The sequence below is a fragment of the Crinia signifera genome, unplaced genomic scaffold, assembly GCF_055691185.1.
Source record: "Crinia signifera unplaced genomic scaffold, ASM5569118v1 HAP2_SCAFFOLD_617, whole genome shotgun sequence".
Lineage (NCBI taxonomy): Eukaryota > Metazoa > Chordata > Amphibia > Anura > Myobatrachidae > Crinia > Crinia signifera.
The window spans coordinates 1-14,817 of record NW_028142511.1 but is presented as its reverse complement, the minus strand read 5'-3'; the positions used below and the strand labels follow the sequence as shown (position 1 = coordinate 14,817).

The window sequence follows — 14,817 nt, the reverse complement described above, 5'->3', positions numbered from 1 at the left end:
CCCGAATGGGGTCCCAGCAAAGCGCGCAAACCGGAATTCGGCCACCAACACTGGTGGAGAAGAGATCAGCACCACGGACACATCTAACACACACACATCACTTCTTTGACGTTGCAGTCTGAAAGATACCAGGCTGTACGGCAGGTATGAATAGGACTTGAAGTGCTGGACAGGGACCGGAGGACGAGTAGCCATCCAACTGATTTTGTGATTAGGTCGTCGGCGGGCGGGCAGGGTGCCTCAGCTGGGTAGGAGGCCAAATTTGCATGTGCTCCGCCCCGTCTGTTGACGTCGCGTCAACAGACACACACCCACTAGGCAGACGACCAACAGGCAAGCAGCAGCAGCCAGCTGTCTCCTCGCTCTTTGCTGCCGCATGCCTGTGTCCCTGACGAACTGCTGCTGAGTAAATCAATCAGCTAGCTGCTGCAGAGGAGAAGGAGGAATCTTGCACAATCAGGTGCAATGACGGCTTTCCTGTTTTGAGCCCATTCAGCAGCAGTAGTAGTAGACAGTCAGATGGACAGGCATTCATGTGGCAGGACCCTTTGTGTGACATCACAATCTGCCCTCTATGACATCACAAGCTGCTCACTCGGAATCCGGCGGAACCTGACAGCCAGACAGTCACTTGGAACAGACAGGCAGACAGGACAGTCATGTGTAGGTGAGCTGGGTGGGCCAATGTTTTCTTTTATTGGCAGTTACCACCCAAATGATGGTCCGAAGAAGGTAAGTGATACTTTTTCTAAATCCCCCTCTCAATGATCATCAATTGTTGGGCTTGGAAAAAAATGGAAGAGGAAAAAAAATTCCCAAAACAAAAGAGAATAAAGAGGAAAAAAAATTCCCAAAACAAAAGAGAGAGAAAAGAGAGCGCAAAAAGAAAAGAAAAAAAATATATAAGAGATCAAGAAAAAAAAAAAAAAACAAGCCATTTCAAATCGAGAGGGAGGGGGTCCAAAAATTCCATTGCTTTGATCCAGTTGATGTTTCCGTGGTAAGATCGTAGGTAAGTCACATAGCGTTTGCATATTTATTGGGAGGTCGCAGCGATTGATAAGTCCTTTAATTTAGGCAGGCTTCCGGTCTTTTGGCTAGGCCGCATATGCTGATATCAAGTGTAGTGTCACGTCAAGTAATTAACTGCCTCGATTCCAGAAAGTACAATTCAAGGAGTCAAGAAATAGTCACAAAATGATACACTGAGGCAGGATTTGAAAGTATTTATGCACAAGGGTTAAACCTTGAAGCAGCAAATGCATGCATTTCTAAATACAAAGGTGCACAAACAATTGATACTCCAAATCAAGTGCCAGGAATGGAAATAGTCTTTTTTTGGATAACAGATTAGGAAGGTGCACCGGTCCTGGAAGTACTGCAATACCAGGTCAATGCGTGGAGTGGACAGAGCAAGCTCTTCTTCCATCTCCCTGTTCTAAAAATCCATTTAATATATGGCCCCCAGATAGGGGGCGTATCAGATATTAAACTGATAAGAACAGATACTACACTTGATCTTAGCCAAAAGGCCGAGAAGCGATAACCCGAATGGGGTCCCAGCAAAGCGCGCAAACCGGAATTCGGCCACCAACACTGGTGGAGAAGAGATCAGCACCACGGACACATCTAACACACACACATCACTTCTTTGACGTTGCAGTCTGAAAGATACCAGGCTGTACGGCAGGTATGAATAGGACTTGAAGTGCTGGACAGGGACCGGAGGACGAGTAGCCATCCAACTGATTTTGTGATTAGGTCGTCGGCGGGCGGGCAGGGTGCCTCAGCTGGGTAGGAGGCCAAATTTGCATGTGCTCCGCCCCGTCTGTTGACGTCGCGTCAACAGACACACACCCACTAGGCAGACGACCAACAGGCAAGCAGCAGCAGCCAGCTGTCTCCTCGCTCTTTGCTGCCGCATGCCTGTGTCCCTGACGAACTGCTGCTGAGTAAATCAATCAGCTAGCTGCTGCAGAGGAGAAGGAGGAATCTTGCACAATCAGGTGCAATGACGGCTTTCCTGTTTTGAGCCCATTCAGCAGCAGTAGTAGTAGACAGTCAGATGGACAGGCATTCATGTGGCAGGACCCTTTGTGTGACATCACAATCTGCCCTCTATGACATCACAAGCTGCTCACTCGGAATCCGGCGGAACCTGACAGCCAGACAGTCACTTGGAACAGACAGGCAGACAGGACAGTCATGTGTAGGTGAGCTGGGTGGGCCAATGTTTTCTTTTATTGGCAGTTACCACCCAAATGATGGTCCGAAGAAGGTAAGTGATACTTTTTCTAAATCCCCCTCTCAATGATCATCAATTGTTGGGCTTGGAAAAAAATGGAAGAGGAAAAAAAATTCCCAAAACAAAAGAGAATAAAGAGGAAAAAAAATTCCCAAAACAAAAGAGAGAGAAAAGAGAGCGCAAAAAGAAAAGAAAAAAAATATATAAGAGATCAAGAAAAAAAAAAAAAAACAAGCCATTTCAAATCGAGAGGGAGGGGGTCCAAAAATTCCATTGCTTTGATCCAGTTGATGTTTCCGTGGTAAGATCGTAGGTAAGTCACATAGCGTTTGCATATTTATTGGGAGGTCGCAGCGATTGATAAGTCCTTTAATTTAGGCAGGCTTCCGGTCTTTTGGCTAGGCCGCATATGCTGATATCAAGTGTAGTGTCACGTCAAGTAATTAACTGCCTCGATTCCAGAAAGTACAATTCAAGGAGTCAAGAAATAGTCACAAAATGATACACTGAGGCAGGATTTGAAAGTATTTATGCACAAGGGTTAAACCTTGAAGCAGCAAATGCATGCATTTCTAAATACAAAGGTGCACAAACAATTGATACTCCAAATCAAGTGCCAGGAATGGAAATAGTCTTTTTTTGGATAACAGATTAGGAAGGTGCACCGGTCCTGGAAGTACTGCAATACCAGGTCAATGCGTGGAGTGGACAGAGCAAGCTCTTCTTCCATCTCCCTGTTCTAAAAATCCATTTAATATATGGCCCCCAGATAGGGGGCGTATCAGATATTAAACTGATAAGAACAGATACTACACTTGATCTTAGCCAAAAGGCCGAGAAGCGATAACCCGAATGGGGTCCCAGCAAAGCGCGCAAACCGGAATTCGGCCACCAACACTGGTGGAGAAGAGATCAGCACCACGGACACATCTAACACACACACATCACTTCTTTGACGTTGCAGTCTGAAAGATACCAGGCTGTACGGCAGGTATGAATAGGACTTGAAGTGCTGGACAGGGACCGGAGGACGAGTAGCCATCCAACTGATTTTGTGATTAGGTCGTCGGCGGGCGGGCAGGGTGCCTCAGCTGGGTAGGAGGCCAAATTTGCATGTGCTCCGCCCCGTCTGTTGACGTCGCGTCAACAGACACACACCCACTAGGCAGACGACCAACAGGCAAGCAGCAGCAGCCAGCTGTCTCCTCGCTCTTTGCTGCCGCATGCCTGTGTCCCTGACGAACTGCTGCTGAGTAAATCAATCAGCTAGCTGCTGCAGAGGAGAAGGAGGAATCTTGCACAATCAGGTGCAATGACGGCTTTCCTGTTTTGAGCCCATTCAGCAGCAGTAGTAGTAGACAGTCAGATGGACAGGCATTCATGTGGCAGGACCCTTTGTGTGACATCACAATCTGCCCTCTATGACATCACAAGCTGCTCACTCGGAATCCGGCGGAACCTGACAGCCAGACAGTCACTTGGAACAGACAGGCAGACAGGACAGTCATGTGTAGGTGAGCTGGGTGGGCCAATGTTTTCTTTTATTGGCAGTTACCACCCAAATGATGGTCCGAAGAAGGTAAGTGATACTTTTTCTAAATCCCCCTCTCAATGATCATCAATTGTTGGGCTTGGAAAAAAATGGAAGAGGAAAAAAAATTCCCAAAACAAAAGAGAATAAAGAGGAAAAAAAATTCCCAAAACAAAAGAGAGAGAAAAGAGAGCGCAAAAAGAAAAGAAAAAAAATATATAAGAGATCAAGAAAAAAAAAAAAAAACAAGCCATTTCAAATCGAGAGGGAGGGGGTCCAAAAATTCCATTGCTTTGATCCAGTTGATGTTTCCGTGGTAAGATCGTAGGTAAGTCACATAGCGTTTGCATATTTATTGGGAGGTCGCAGCGATTGATAAGTCCTTTAATTTAGGCAGGCTTCCGGTCTTTTGGCTAGGCCGCATATGCTGATATCAAGTGTAGTGTCACGTCAAGTAATTAACTGCCTCGATTCCAGAAAGTACAATTCAAGGAGTCAAGAAATAGTCACAAAATGATACACTGAGGCAGGATTTGAAAGTATTTATGCACAAGGGTTAAACCTTGAAGCAGCAAATGCATGCATTTCTAAATACAAAGGTGCACAAACAATTGATACTCCAAATCAAGTGCCAGGAATGGAAATAGTCTTTTTTTGGATAACAGATTAGGAAGGTGCACCGGTCCTGGAAGTACTGCAATACCAGGTCAATGCGTGGAGTGGACAGAGCAAGCTCTTCTTCCATCTCCCTGTTCTAAAAATCCATTTAATATATGGCCCCCAGATAGGGGGCGTATCAGATATTAAACTGATAAGAACAGATACTACACTTGATCTTAGCCAAAAGGCCGAGAAGCGATAACCCGAATGGGGTCCCAGCAAAGCGCGCAAACCGGAATTCGGCCACCAACACTGGTGGAGAAGAGATCAGCACCACGGACACATCTAACACACACACATCACTTCTTTGACGTTGCAGTCTGAAAGATACCAGGCTGTACGGCAGGTATGAATAGGACTTGAAGTGCTGGACAGGGACCGGAGGACGAGTAGCCATCCAACTGATTTTGTGATTAGGTCGTCGGCGGGCGGGCAGGGTGCCTCAGCTGGGTAGGAGGCCAAATTTGCATGTGCTCCGCCCCGTCTGTTGACGTCGCGTCAACAGACACACACCCACTAGGCAGACGACCAACAGGCAAGCAGCAGCAGCCAGCTGTCTCCTCGCTCTTTGCTGCCGCATGCCTGTGTCCCTGACGAACTGCTGCTGAGTAAATCAATCAGCTAGCTGCTGCAGAGGAGAAGGAGGAATCTTGCACAATCAGGTGCAATGACGGCTTTCCTGTTTTGAGCCCATTCAGCAGCAGTAGTAGTAGACAGTCAGATGGACAGGCATTCATGTGGCAGGACCCTTTGTGTGACATCACAATCTGCCCTCTATGACATCACAAGCTGCTCACTCGGAATCCGGCGGAACCTGACAGCCAGACAGTCACTTGGAACAGACAGGCAGACAGGACAGTCATGTGTAGGTGAGCTGGGTGGGCCAATGTTTTCTTTTATTGGCAGTTACCACCCAAATGATGGTCCGAAGAAGGTAAGTGATACTTTTTCTAAATCCCCCTCTCAATGATCATCAATTGTTGGGCTTGGAAAAAAATGGAAGAGGAAAAAAAATTCCCAAAACAAAAGAGAATAAAGAGGAAAAAAAATTCCCAAAACAAAAGAGAGAGAAAAGAGAGCGCAAAAAGAAAAGAAAAAAAATATATAAGAGATCAAGAAAAAAAAAAAAAAACAAGCCATTTCAAATCGAGAGGGAGGGGGTCCAAAAATTCCATTGCTTTGATCCAGTTGATGTTTCCGTGGTAAGATCGTAGGTAAGTCACATAGCGTTTGCATATTTATTGGGAGGTCGCAGCGATTGATAAGTCCTTTAATTTAGGCAGGCTTCCGGTCTTTTGGCTAGGCCGCATATGCTGATATCAAGTGTAGTGTCACGTCAAGTAATTAACTGCCTCGATTCCAGAAAGTACAATTCAAGGAGTCAAGAAATAGTCACAAAATGATACACTGAGGCAGGATTTGAAAGTATTTATGCACAAGGGTTAAACCTTGAAGCAGCAAATGCATGCATTTCTAAATACAAAGGTGCACAAACAATTGATACTCCAAATCAAGTGCCAGGAATGGAAATAGTCTTTTTTTGGATAACAGATTAGGAAGGTGCACCGGTCCTGGAAGTACTGCAATACCAGGTCAATGCGTGGAGTGGACAGAGCAAGCTCTTCTTCCATCTCCCTGTTCTAAAAATCCATTTAATATATGGCCCCCAGATAGGGGGCGTATCAGATATTAAACTGATAAGAACAGATACTACACTTGATCTTAGCCAAAAGGCCGAGAAGCGATAACCCGAATGGGGTCCCAGCAAAGCGCGCAAACCGGAATTCGGCCACCAACACTGGTGGAGAAGAGATCAGCACCACGGACACATCTAACACACACACATCACTTCTTTGACGTTGCAGTCTGAAAGATACCAGGCTGTACGGCAGGTATGAATAGGACTTGAAGTGCTGGACAGGGACCGGAGGACGAGTAGCCATCCAACTGATTTTGTGATTAGGTCGTCGGCGGGCGGGCAGGGTGCCTCAGCTGGGTAGGAGGCCAAATTTGCATGTGCTCCGCCCCGTCTGTTGACGTCGCGTCAACAGACACACACCCACTAGGCAGACGACCAACAGGCAAGCAGCAGCAGCCAGCTGTCTCCTCGCTCTTTGCTGCCGCATGCCTGTGTCCCTGACGAACTGCTGCTGAGTAAATCAATCAGCTAGCTGCTGCAGAGGAGAAGGAGGAATCTTGCACAATCAGGTGCAATGACGGCTTTCCTGTTTTGAGCCCATTCAGCAGCAGTAGTAGTAGACAGTCAGATGGACAGGCATTCATGTGGCAGGACCCTTTGTGTGACATCACAATCTGCCCTCTATGACATCACAAGCTGCTCACTCGGAATCCGGCGGAACCTGACAGCCAGACAGTCACTTGGAACAGACAGGCAGACAGGACAGTCATGTGTAGGTGAGCTGGGTGGGCCAATGTTTTCTTTTATTGGCAGTTACCACCCAAATGATGGTCCGAAGAAGGTAAGTGATACTTTTTCTAAATCCCCCTCTCAATGATCATCAATTGTTGGGCTTGGAAAAAAATGGAAGAGGAAAAAAAATTCCCAAAACAAAAGAGAATAAAGAGGAAAAAAAATTCCCAAAACAAAAGAGAGAGAAAAGAGAGCGCAAAAAGAAAAGAAAAAAAATATATAAGAGATCAAGAAAAAAAAAAAAAAACAAGCCATTTCAAATCGAGAGGGAGGGGGTCCAAAAATTCCATTGCTTTGATCCAGTTGATGTTTCCGTGGTAAGATCGTAGGTAAGTCACATAGCGTTTGCATATTTATTGGGAGGTCGCAGCGATTGATAAGTCCTTTAATTTAGGCAGGCTTCCGGTCTTTTGGCTAGGCCGCATATGCTGATATCAAGTGTAGTGTCACGTCAAGTAATTAACTGCCTCGATTCCAGAAAGTACAATTCAAGGAGTCAAGAAATAGTCACAAAATGATACACTGAGGCAGGATTTGAAAGTATTTATGCACAAGGGTTAAACCTTGAAGCAGCAAATGCATGCATTTCTAAATACAAAGGTGCACAAACAATTGATACTCCAAATCAAGTGCCAGGAATGGAAATAGTCTTTTTTTGGATAACAGATTAGGAAGGTGCACCGGTCCTGGAAGTACTGCAATACCAGGTCAATGCGTGGAGTGGACAGAGCAAGCTCTTCTTCCATCTCCCTGTTCTAAAAATCCATTTAATATATGGCCCCCAGATAGGGGGCGTATCAGATATTAAACTGATAAGAACAGATACTACACTTGATCTTAGCCAAAAGGCCGAGAAGCGATAACCCGAATGGGGTCCCAGCAAAGCGCGCAAACCGGAATTCGGCCACCAACACTGGTGGAGAAGAGATCAGCACCACGGACACATCTAACACACACACATCACTTCTTTGACGTTGCAGTCTGAAAGATACCAGGCTGTACGGCAGGTATGAATAGGACTTGAAGTGCTGGACAGGGACCGGAGGACGAGTAGCCATCCAACTGATTTTGTGATTAGGTCGTCGGCGGGCGGGCAGGGTGCCTCAGCTGGGTAGGAGGCCAAATTTGCATGTGCTCCGCCCCGTCTGTTGACGTCGCGTCAACAGACACACACCCACTAGGCAGACGACCAACAGGCAAGCAGCAGCAGCCAGCTGTCTCCTCGCTCTTTGCTGCCGCATGCCTGTGTCCCTGACGAACTGCTGCTGAGTAAATCAATCAGCTAGCTGCTGCAGAGGAGAAGGAGGAATCTTGCACAATCAGGTGCAATGACGGCTTTCCTGTTTTGAGCCCATTCAGCAGCAGTAGTAGTAGACAGTCAGATGGACAGGCATTCATGTGGCAGGACCCTTTGTGTGACATCACAATCTGCCCTCTATGACATCACAAGCTGCTCACTCGGAATCCGGCGGAACCTGACAGCCAGACAGTCACTTGGAACAGACAGGCAGACAGGACAGTCATGTGTAGGTGAGCTGGGTGGGCCAATGTTTTCTTTTATTGGCAGTTACCACCCAAATGATGGTCCGAAGAAGGTAAGTGATACTTTTTCTAAATCCCCCTCTCAATGATCATCAATTGTTGGGCTTGGAAAAAAATGGAAGAGGAAAAAAAATTCCCAAAACAAAAGAGAATAAAGAGGAAAAAAAATTCCCAAAACAAAAGAGAGAGAAAAGAGAGCGCAAAAAGAAAAGAAAAAAAATATATAAGAGATCAAGAAAAAAAAAAAAAAACAAGCCATTTCAAATCGAGAGGGAGGGGGTCCAAAAATTCCATTGCTTTGATCCAGTTGATGTTTCCGTGGTAAGATCGTAGGTAAGTCACATAGCGTTTGCATATTTATTGGGAGGTCGCAGCGATTGATAAGTCCTTTAATTTAGGCAGGCTTCCGGTCTTTTGGCTAGGCCGCATATGCTGATATCAAGTGTAGTGTCACGTCAAGTAATTAACTGCCTCGATTCCAGAAAGTACAATTCAAGGAGTCAAGAAATAGTCACAAAATGATACACTGAGGCAGGATTTGAAAGTATTTATGCACAAGGGTTAAACCTTGAAGCAGCAAATGCATGCATTTCTAAATACAAAGGTGCACAAACAATTGATACTCCAAATCAAGTGCCAGGAATGGAAATAGTCTTTTTTTGGATAACAGATTAGGAAGGTGCACCGGTCCTGGAAGTACTGCAATACCAGGTCAATGCGTGGAGTGGACAGAGCAAGCTCTTCTTCCATCTCCCTGTTCTAAAAATCCATTTAATATATGGCCCCCAGATAGGGGGCGTATCAGATATTAAACTGATAAGAACAGATACTACACTTGATCTTAGCCAAAAGGCCGAGAAGCGATAACCCGAATGGGGTCCCAGCAAAGCGCGCAAACCGGAATTCGGCCACCAACACTGGTGGAGAAGAGATCAGCACCACGGACACATCTAACACACACACATCACTTCTTTGACGTTGCAGTCTGAAAGATACCAGGCTGTACGGCAGGTATGAATAGGACTTGAAGTGCTGGACAGGGACCGGAGGACGAGTAGCCATCCAACTGATTTTGTGATTAGGTCGTCGGCGGGCGGGCAGGGTGCCTCAGCTGGGTAGGAGGCCAAATTTGCATGTGCTCCGCCCCGTCTGTTGACGTCGCGTCAACAGACACACACCCACTAGGCAGACGACCAACAGGCAAGCAGCAGCAGCCAGCTGTCTCCTCGCTCTTTGCTGCCGCATGCCTGTGTCCCTGACGAACTGCTGCTGAGTAAATCAATCAGCTAGCTGCTGCAGAGGAGAAGGAGGAATCTTGCACAATCAGGTGCAATGACGGCTTTCCTGTTTTGAGCCCATTCAGCAGCAGTAGTAGTAGACAGTCAGATGGACAGGCATTCATGTGGCAGGACCCTTTGTGTGACATCACAATCTGCCCTCTATGACATCACAAGCTGCTCACTCGGAATCCGGCGGAACCTGACAGCCAGACAGTCACTTGGAACAGACAGGCAGACAGGACAGTCATGTGTAGGTGAGCTGGGTGGGCCAATGTTTTCTTTTATTGGCAGTTACCACCCAAATGATGGTCCGAAGAAGGTAAGTGATACTTTTTCTAAATCCCCCTCTCAATGATCATCAATTGTTGGGCTTGGAAAAAAATGGAAGAGGAAAAAAAATTCCCAAAACAAAAGAGAATAAAGAGGAAAAAAAATTCCCAAAACAAAAGAGAGAGAAAAGAGAGCGCAAAAAGAAAAGAAAAAAAATATATAAGAGATCAAGAAAAAAAAAAAAAAACAAGCCATTTCAAATCGAGAGGGAGGGGGTCCAAAAATTCCATTGCTTTGATCCAGTTGATGTTTCCGTGGTAAGATCGTAGGTAAGTCACATAGCGTTTGCATATTTATTGGGAGGTCGCAGCGATTGATAAGTCCTTTAATTTAGGCAGGCTTCCGGTCTTTTGGCTAGGCCGCATATGCTGATATCAAGTGTAGTGTCACGTCAAGTAATTAACTGCCTCGATTCCAGAAAGTACAATTCAAGGAGTCAAGAAATAGTCACAAAATGATACACTGAGGCAGGATTTGAAAGTATTTATGCACAAGGGTTAAACCTTGAAGCAGCAAATGCATGCATTTCTAAATACAAAGGTGCACAAACAATTGATACTCCAAATCAAGTGCCAGGAATGGAAATAGTCTTTTTTTGGATAACAGATTAGGAAGGTGCACCGGTCCTGGAAGTACTGCAATACCAGGTCAATGCGTGGAGTGGACAGAGCAAGCTCTTCTTCCATCTCCCTGTTCTAAAAATCCATTTAATATATGGCCCCCAGATAGGGGGCGTATCAGATATTAAACTGATAAGAACAGATACTACACTTGATCTTAGCCAAAAGGCCGAGAAGCGATAACCCGAATGGGGTCCCAGCAAAGCGCGCAAACCGGAATTCGGCCACCAACACTGGTGGAGAAGAGATCAGCACCACGGACACATCTAACACACACACATCACTTCTTTGACGTTGCAGTCTGAAAGATACCAGGCTGTACGGCAGGTATGAATAGGACTTGAAGTGCTGGACAGGGACCGGAGGACGAGTAGCCATCCAACTGATTTTGTGATTAGGTCGTCGGCGGGCGGGCAGGGTGCCTCAGCTGGGTAGGAGGCCAAATTTGCATGTGCTCCGCCCCGTCTGTTGACGTCGCGTCAACAGACACACACCCACTAGGCAGACGACCAACAGGCAAGCAGCAGCAGCCAGCTGTCTCCTCGCTCTTTGCTGCCGCATGCCTGTGTCCCTGACGAACTGCTGCTGAGTAAATCAATCAGCTAGCTGCTGCAGAGGAGAAGGAGGAATCTTGCACAATCAGGTGCAATGACGGCTTTCCTGTTTTGAGCCCATTCAGCAGCAGTAGTAGTAGACAGTCAGATGGACAGGCATTCATGTGGCAGGACCCTTTGTGTGACATCACAATCTGCCCTCTATGACATCACAAGCTGCTCACTCGGAATCCGGCGGAACCTGACAGCCAGACAGTCACTTGGAACAGACAGGCAGACAGGACAGTCATGTGTAGGTGAGCTGGGTGGGCCAATGTTTTCTTTTATTGGCAGTTACCACCCAAATGATGGTCCGAAGAAGGTAAGTGATACTTTTTCTAAATCCCCCTCTCAATGATCATCAATTGTTGGGCTTGGAAAAAAATGGAAGAGGAAAAAAAATTCCCAAAACAAAAGAGAATAAAGAGGAAAAAAAATTCCCAAAACAAAAGAGAGAGAAAAGAGAGCGCAAAAAGAAAAGAAAAAAAATATATAAGAGATCAAGAAAAAAAAAAAAAAACAAGCCATTTCAAATCGAGAGGGAGGGGGTCCAAAAATTCCATTGCTTTGATCCAGTTGATGTTTCCGTGGTAAGATCGTAGGTAAGTCACATAGCGTTTGCATATTTATTGGGAGGTCGCAGCGATTGATAAGTCCTTTAATTTAGGCAGGCTTCCGGTCTTTTGGCTAGGCCGCATATGCTGATATCAAGTGTAGTGTCACGTCAAGTAATTAACTGCCTCGATTCCAGAAAGTACAATTCAAGGAGTCAAGAAATAGTCACAAAATGATACACTGAGGCAGGATTTGAAAGTATTTATGCACAAGGGTTAAACCTTGAAGCAGCAAATGCATGCATTTCTAAATACAAAGGTGCACAAACAATTGATACTCCAAATCAAGTGCCAGGAATGGAAATAGTCTTTTTTTGGATAACAGATTAGGAAGGTGCACCGGTCCTGGAAGTACTGCAATACCAGGTCAATGCGTGGAGTGGACAGAGCAAGCTCTTCTTCCATCTCCCTGTTCTAAAAATCCATTTAATATATGGCCCCCAGATAGGGGGCGTATCAGATATTAAACTGATAAGAACAGATACTACACTTGATCTTAGCCAAAAGGCCGAGAAGCGATAACCCGAATGGGGTCCCAGCAAAGCGCGCAAACCGGAATTCGGCCACCAACACTGGTGGAGAAGAGATCAGCACCACGGACACATCTAACACACACACATCACTTCTTTGACGTTGCAGTCTGAAAGATACCAGGCTGTACGGCAGGTATGAATAGGACTTGAAGTGCTGGACAGGGACCGGAGGACGAGTAGCCATCCAACTGATTTTGTGATTAGGTCGTCGGCGGGCGGGCAGGGTGCCTCAGCTGGGTAGGAGGCCAAATTTGCATGTGCTCCGCCCCGTCTGTTGACGTCGCGTCAACAGACACACACCCACTAGGCAGACGACCAACAGGCAAGCAGCAGCAGCCAGCTGTCTCCTCGCTCTTTGCTGCCGCATGCCTGTGTCCCTGACGAACTGCTGCTGAGTAAATCAATCAGCTAGCTGCTGCAGAGGAGAAGGAGGAATCTTGCACAATCAGGTGCAATGACGGCTTTCCTGTTTTGAGCCCATTCAGCAGCAGTAGTAGTAGACAGTCAGATGGACAGGCATTCATGTGGCAGGACCCTTTGTGTGACATCACAATCTGCCCTCTATGACATCACAAGCTGCTCACTCGGAATCCGGCGGAACCTGACAGCCAGACAGTCACTTGGAACAGACAGGCAGACAGGACAGTCATGTGTAGGTGAGCTGGGTGGGCCAATGTTTTCTTTTATTGGCAGTTACCACCCAAATGATGGTCCGAAGAAGGTAAGTGATACTTTTTCTAAATCCCCCTCTCAATGATCATCAATTGTTGGGCTTGGAAAAAAATGGAAGAGGAAAAAAAATTCCCAAAACAAAAGAGAATAAAGAGGAAAAAAAATTCCCAAAACAAAAGAGAGAGAAAAGAGAGCGCAAAAAGAAAAGAAAAAAAATATATAAGAGATCAAGAAAAAAAAAAAAAAACAAGCCATTTCAAATCGAGAGGGAGGGGGTCCAAAAATTCCATTGCTTTGATCCAGTTGATGTTTCCGTGGTAAGATCGTAGGTAAGTCACATAGCGTTTGCATATTTATTGGGAGGTCGCAGCGATTGATAAGTCCTTTAATTTAGGCAGGCTTCCGGTCTTTTGGCTAGGCCGCATATGCTGATATCAAGTGTAGTGTCACGTCAAGTAATTAACTGCCTCGATTCCAGAAAGTACAATTCAAGGAGTCAAGAAATAGTCACAAAATGATACACTGAGGCAGGATTTGAAAGTATTTATGCACAAGGGTTAAACCTTGAAGCAGCAAATGCATGCATTTCTAAATACAAAGGTGCACAAACAATTGATACTCCAAATCAAGTGCCAGGAATGGAAATAGTCTTTTTTTGGATAACAGATTAGGAAGGTGCACCGGTCCTGGAAGTACTGCAATACCAGGTCAATGCGTGGAGTGGACAGAGCAAGCTCTTCTTCCATCTCCCTGTTCTAAAAATCCATTTAATATATGGCCCCCAGATAGGGGGCGTATCAGATATTAAACTGATAAGAACAGATACTACACTTGATCTTAGCCAAAAGGCCGAGAAGCGATAACCCGAATGGGGTCCCAGCAAAGCGCGCAAACCGGAATTCGGCCACCAACACTGGTGGAGAAGAGATCAGCACCACGGACACATCTAACACACACACATCACTTCTTTGACGTTGCAGTCTGAAAGATACCAGGCTGTACGGCAGGTATGAATAGGACTTGAAGTGCTGGACAGGGACCGGAGGACGAGTAGCCATCCAACTGATTTTGTGATTAGGTCGTCGGCGGGCGGGCAGGGTGCCTCAGCTGGGTAGGAGGCCAAATTTGCATGTGCTCCGCCCCGTCTGTTGACGTCGCGTCAACAGACACACACCCACTAGGCAGACGACCAACAGGCAAGCAGCAGCAGCCAGCTGTCTCCTCGCTCTTTGCTGCCGCATGCCTGTGTCCCTGACGAACTGCTGCTGAGTAAATCAATCAGCTAGCTGCTGCAGAGGAGAAGGAGGAATCTTGCACAATCAGGTGCAATGACGGCTTTCCTGTTTTGAGCCCATTCAGCAGCAGTAGTAGTAGACAGTCAGATGGACAGGCATTCATGTGGCAGGACCCTTTGTGTGACATCACAATCTGCCCTCTATGACATCACAAGCTGCTCACTCGGAATCCGGCGGAACCTGACAGCCAGACAGTCACTTGGAACAGACAGGCAGACAGGACAGTCATGTGTAGGTGAGCTGGGTGGGCCAATGTTTTCTTTTATTGGCAGTTACCACCCAAATGATGGTCCGAAGAAGGTAAGTGATACTTTTTCTAAATCCCCCTCTCAATGATCATCAATTGTTGGGCTTGGAAAAAAATGGAAGAGGAAAAAAAATTCCCAAAACAAAAGAGAATAAAGAGGAAAAAAAATTCCCAAAACAAAAGAGAGAGAAAAGAGAGCGCAAAAAGAAAAGAAAAAAAATATA

At 46.0% G+C, this 14,817-nt stretch overlaps 9 non-coding genes across 9 annotated transcripts; all 9 read right to left on the bottom strand.

Moving 5' to 3' along the window:
• Positions 1–1,353: 1,353 nt before the first annotated feature.
• On the bottom strand, positions 1,354–1,544 carry LOC146055815 (U2 spliceosomal RNA). Its single transcript, XR_014468952.1, has one exon. It is a non-coding gene; the product is annotated as a U2 spliceosomal RNA (small nuclear RNA).
• Positions 1,545–2,899: 1,355 nt separating this feature from the next.
• On the bottom strand, positions 2,900–3,090 carry LOC146055814 (U2 spliceosomal RNA). Its single transcript, XR_014468951.1, has one exon. It is a non-coding gene; the product is annotated as a U2 spliceosomal RNA (small nuclear RNA).
• A 1,355-nt stretch (positions 3,091–4,445) lies between these two features.
• LOC146055813 (U2 spliceosomal RNA) lies at positions 4,446–4,636 on the bottom strand. The gene has a single exon (XR_014468950.1). It is a non-coding gene; the product is annotated as a U2 spliceosomal RNA (small nuclear RNA).
• Positions 4,637–5,991: 1,355 nt separating this feature from the next.
• On the bottom strand, positions 5,992–6,182 carry LOC146055812 (U2 spliceosomal RNA). The gene has a single exon (XR_014468949.1). It is a non-coding gene; the product is annotated as a U2 spliceosomal RNA (small nuclear RNA).
• Positions 6,183–7,537: 1,355 nt separating this feature from the next.
• LOC146055846 (U2 spliceosomal RNA) lies at positions 7,538–7,728 on the bottom strand. The gene has a single exon (XR_014468977.1). It is a non-coding gene; the product is annotated as a U2 spliceosomal RNA (small nuclear RNA).
• Positions 7,729–9,083: 1,355 nt separating this feature from the next.
• Positions 9,084–9,274, bottom strand: LOC146055845 (U2 spliceosomal RNA). The gene has a single exon (XR_014468976.1). It is a non-coding gene; the product is annotated as a U2 spliceosomal RNA (small nuclear RNA).
• Positions 9,275–10,629: 1,355 nt separating this feature from the next.
• Positions 10,630–10,820, bottom strand: LOC146055835 (U2 spliceosomal RNA). Its single transcript, XR_014468970.1, has one exon. It is a non-coding gene; the product is annotated as a U2 spliceosomal RNA (small nuclear RNA).
• A 1,355-nt stretch (positions 10,821–12,175) lies between these two features.
• Positions 12,176–12,366, bottom strand: LOC146055823 (U2 spliceosomal RNA). The gene has a single exon (XR_014468959.1). It is a non-coding gene; the product is annotated as a U2 spliceosomal RNA (small nuclear RNA).
• Positions 12,367–13,721: 1,355 nt separating this feature from the next.
• Positions 13,722–13,912, bottom strand: LOC146055811 (U2 spliceosomal RNA). The gene has a single exon (XR_014468948.1). It is a non-coding gene; the product is annotated as a U2 spliceosomal RNA (small nuclear RNA).
• Between the last annotated feature and the right edge of the window lie 905 nt (positions 13,913–14,817).